Genomic DNA, 4,849 nt, shown 5'->3' with positions numbered 1-4,849 from the left:
CTTGCACATGATGCCATGTTTCTATTCCGGCCCCCCTGCCTTATATATGGATTTTTGGATACAAATTGAAATTCATATTGAAGGGAAAAGTCAACGAAACGAACTAGAATAACTTTTTCAAGATATTTTCACAACATACAAGTTGCTACATACTATACATACTCAGTAAGGCGCCTGGTCGGGAGTAAAGTGTACACTTTGCTTTCATCTTAATCATCGCCTCAGGACGTGACTCCTGCCCACAATGGACGATCCGGCCGGCGGGGTCAACACTGGTTTTGTGATATAAGTTACCCTTTCCGTAAGGAAGAAAAACATAATTTACAAGACTACGCTTGTACCGTCCTCCATAAGAGACACTAAGGATGTCGTTATCCAGGACGTAGCGTACGGCATATTGTGAGCTAACGGGCCATCTACATGTTAGCCTGTACTTGAAAATGTATTTCTGAATAGGAACCTTCAACAAAACATGTTTGGTATACCATTGCGTGCTTTCTATGTGAAATGATCTGTCAAACTTACAAGCCATATGCATTCTCTAGAAAGACATGAATTCTGATTGGAACACTTGACCAAGTTAAAGGATCATTATCTCGGTGTGAAGGTCGCTTTGTGGAACTCAGCCACCATAGATGTGGACGGTGGTTTACATGTACTTGCCGTGCAAGACTCTAAAGCCCTAGCTTACCAATACACAGGGTTCTATAAGCAAATCTGAAGATTGGGATTAAAGTTCTGTTGTTTACGCTGTTCAAAAAACACGCCCTAAGATAGTCTATTCTCCCACGCTTTCCGGCGGATCAGGGCTATTATATAAACAATCTAACGAGACGGAACATGGCTCATTGAGGACAATGTGTATGAAATGGAACGGATCAAGACAATTTTTTATAGAAATTAAGATGGAATTCAGAACCTTTGTACGTCATGCCCCACCTTAATCCCTTTCGATGTCGATGTAACGAACATAAAATGTCTCTTGAGGCAATCAACCTACACAACGATATCCTTTAGGACATACTATTGCGGCACCTGTAAGATGTGACATGACACAGGTAGGCAACTTGCTGTAGTGCAGTGCGGAATAGGTAGGTTAGACGTTAAGCCATTTTGTTAGCCCCTTGCGCAAACCTTCTAGGGACATCCGGCGTTGTTTATTTGGGGAGGGGGGGGCTTAAGTGCGAAGTTCAACATCATCCAGGTTCTTAGGGCCGCACGCCTGGTTTGTTATACCGATTACATTTAGATCGACAGCGTTCAGAACATAGCGAGCAAGCTCGGCCAAAAAAGTCAGAGAACATCAGCCACCCAGAATGTCTGCGCAGGATTGAGGCTAATTTTCTGTACAACCGTGGGAATCAGTGATGAACCATGACAGGAGCGCGATAGTCCCACAGCCCCACTCACTCGGTGTGCGGAATGTGAGCGGTAATGCAGTCCGAGTAAGCTGTGGTGTTGATTAATGGATGGAACTTTCAGGTAATGTGTACTGGGTTAGGAGGGGTTAATCCCCACCTAAAGGGCTGGGCTTCAGAACACTATACCTGGATAAGCGGATACAGAGCACTTGTATGCGAAATAAACAGTACTACAGAAAATGTCTATCGCTTACCCCGTTTTTAAAAATCTCGGTTTTATATTTTCAGTTACGTCAGCTGTGGGCTGGGTCTGTAAACTCTGTATGTATGTCAAGAGCATAACTCAAGAAACATTTGATGGATCTTCTTGATTTTTGGCAGGTGAGTAGCGATCGTGGGAAGAAAGGTCAAGTTCGATCATGGTTCATCTGGCGTTTTCCTACAGTACTGCAGCGAACTTTGCATCTGTATGTTTTTATGTACATGTATGTAGACAGCATAACTTTTGACCTGTAGATAGCTTGGGTGATGTTTTACATAATTAGATTCTTATTATGCAAATCAGGAGCTAATTTGCATAATGAATGAGGAAAGTCGTCCAAGTCATACCTTAACTGCTTGGGACTAGATCACCGAAGAATTTACGGCGATCAGCTATGCCGGGATTGTTCATGCTTATCTTGGATAATGATAACCTCTGTAAGTCTTGTTTGCAGTTATGACGTTACCTATCGACTAAAGTTACTGTCACTAGCGAGTAGTATGCATCAAATTTAAGTTTTAGAAAATGATAATTCTTGATTGTATTGTTTGAGATTATGAAGCTTAGCTATGAAATTTCAGATTCCAAGTCTGTATATTCAAATTCTTAATAAAATCATTGTTTGTAATGGTGTTGTTGTTTCCTTTACTTTGAAACCATACCATGGAATTAGATTTGAGTTTGTCCTAGGACAGATTGCGATCGCGGATTTGAAATTGCGGTGGCGCAGTGGCAGGGTGTTTGGCCCCAGAGCCCAGAGGTACTGAGTTCGAATCCGGGGTTCCCTGATTTGTCCCGTTGACATTGTGCCCTTAGGAAAGGCACTTTACACGACTTTCCTCACTTCACTCAGGTGTAAATGAGTACCTAGCTTCGGTTAGGGACGTCCCTCGGATAGGATGTTAAATGGAGGTCCCGTGTTTGAGGAGAGCCACATCTCGAGCACATTAAAAAACCCACCGCACTTATCGAAAAGAGTAGGGGTCCTTCCCGGTGTGAGTGGTTCAAAACCTACGGTCATATGGCCGCACATGGGGCAATTGTCGTATTGAGGTCACCCGAGTTAGCGCCGAATGGCAGCCGCTCCAGACCCTTGCGATCTAGTCCCGCCAATTGTGCGCTCCTCGCAGTTCAGCCACTGGCTGCGAAGAGAGTAGTCGGCCTACCCAATAATAATAAGATTTAAAGAATTGCGAATTGTCCGAGGACAAATCTTGATTCCAGTCTGTTTAAAACAATCCGCGATGGTCCAAGCAAATAAGGTCTATGACCTGGACCAGACGGCTGTCACCATGGTTACAATGTGTATTGACAGAAGGGCCATCTTATATCTAAACAAGCTGCTAGGGGACCCAAAATCTAATCATTTCCTAGTCTCATCAAGACCTACCCACCTACCAAATATCAAGATAATCCATCCAAGCCGAGTTATGCTGTACATTACACACATACATACATACATACAAACGCTACCCTCTGCATAACCTTCTCGGCGAAGGTAAATATGAAGTAATTCAGCTAGAATAGTAATGGTGAATGTAGGCTTACCTATGCTGAAATGAATTGAAATTTTGATGTAATATGAATTTTTCCTATTAGAATTGGAATGCCAATCTGTCCTTGGAGAATCTCAAATTGTCCTAGGACAAATTGGAATTCCAGTATTCAGATCCCAATTCAGTAGTTTAATTATCTCCATGAAAAATGGAGATATTGTTTTGGGTGTGTCTGTTTGTCTGTCCGTTTGTTTGTTTGTGTTTCCGCACTACTCTGGTCAGCATAACTCAAGAGCCTCTTGATGGATTACAATGATATTTGGTATGTGGGCGGGTGTTGTGAAGCCGAAATTCAAGGTCAATTTTGGGCCCCCTGGTATTTGACCTTGGTTTAAATGAACTTCAATTTTTGTATCTTTTGACATGGACATGCAATGGTCTTGATTTTTGGGTTGTGATAGCTTGTGATGTAATGAATAAGTGGTGTAGGTTTGGGCCCCCTAGCAGCTTGCTCTGGAACTGTAGGGGCGTTATTGTGAAAACCTTCTAAGGAGAATAACTGAACAAAGGAACGACGGATTTCCATGATATTTAGTATGCAGGTAGCTTAGACAGAGATATACACAATACTCCAGAAAGCCAACCCTTATTCGAGCGGTTTTTGCTGACATGAGCAAAGTGTTTGATCGTACGTGTTGATCATGCTTTGCTCCTCCAGACTGTGATTGACCTTCAACTTAGCTCAAGAATGGTGGCATGGATTCACAACTACCTGACCGACAGACAGCAGAGAGTAGTTGCAAATGGTGAGATGAGCTCCTGGCGCACACTAACATCTGGCGTCCCGCAAAGTGGAGTCATCCCTCCATACTTGTTTTTGCTGTTCATGAGCACCCGGACAACAGTTTACACCGACACGTTGAACGTTGGTTACGCAGACGATGTGACCTTGTCCAGGACACTTAAGGCGGACGAGGACAGGTCAGTCGCTGAGGAGTCGTCCCACCTTGACTCTTGGGCTAGCGAACAGAGGATGTTACTGAACGGCATGAAGAGCCAGCTGCTCCAAATATGTTTTTGCAAGCGTGTTCCTGTGCCACCTGCATTGACCCTTGGGGGAGAACCAGTGCCTGTTGTAGACTCGGCTAAGGGACTTGGCTTCATTCTGGATAAAGGTCTCACTTTCAATGAGCAGGTGAATTCAATGGTAACCAAGGCCTCGTGGAGACTTCATTACCTGAGACTCCTCACCAAACAAGGCATGAGCGTGTCTGACCTTCTTCAAGTGTATACAGCCCTGGTCAGGCCTGTGCTTGAGTATGGGCATGTACTCCTGGTCGGCTGCAGCAGACAACAAGAACTGGCAATGGAAAGGGTTCAGAGAAGAGCCTTAAGGATCATATCTCTTGGTGGAAGGAGGAGTCTTCCAACCCTTCCAACTTTGAAGGAGAGAAGTGAGCTTGCTGCTCTCAGACTGTTTAAGTGCATGCTCAATTCAGACCACCCGTTGCACGATCTGGTTCCAGATGTTAGATCGGTGGGCACTGGAAGGTCTCTAAGAAACTCTGGCCGAATCAGTGTCCCCTTAGCCAGGACGAACAGACTGTACAACTCTTTCCTCCACTATACCATCCGTCTGTACAACAGTCAATTGTAGTCTGCGTCGTAGTTTGTTGTTATGTTATATGTAAGATCAACGCAATTCAGAAGTGCATGTACATGTATATGTT

Source organism: Branchiostoma lanceolatum, chromosome 2 (genome assembly GCF_035083965.1).
Source record: "Branchiostoma lanceolatum isolate klBraLanc5 chromosome 2, klBraLanc5.hap2, whole genome shotgun sequence".
Taxonomy (NCBI): Eukaryota; Metazoa; Chordata; class Leptocardii; order Amphioxiformes; family Branchiostomatidae; genus Branchiostoma; species Branchiostoma lanceolatum.
This window is presented reverse-complemented; position numbering follows the sequence as displayed.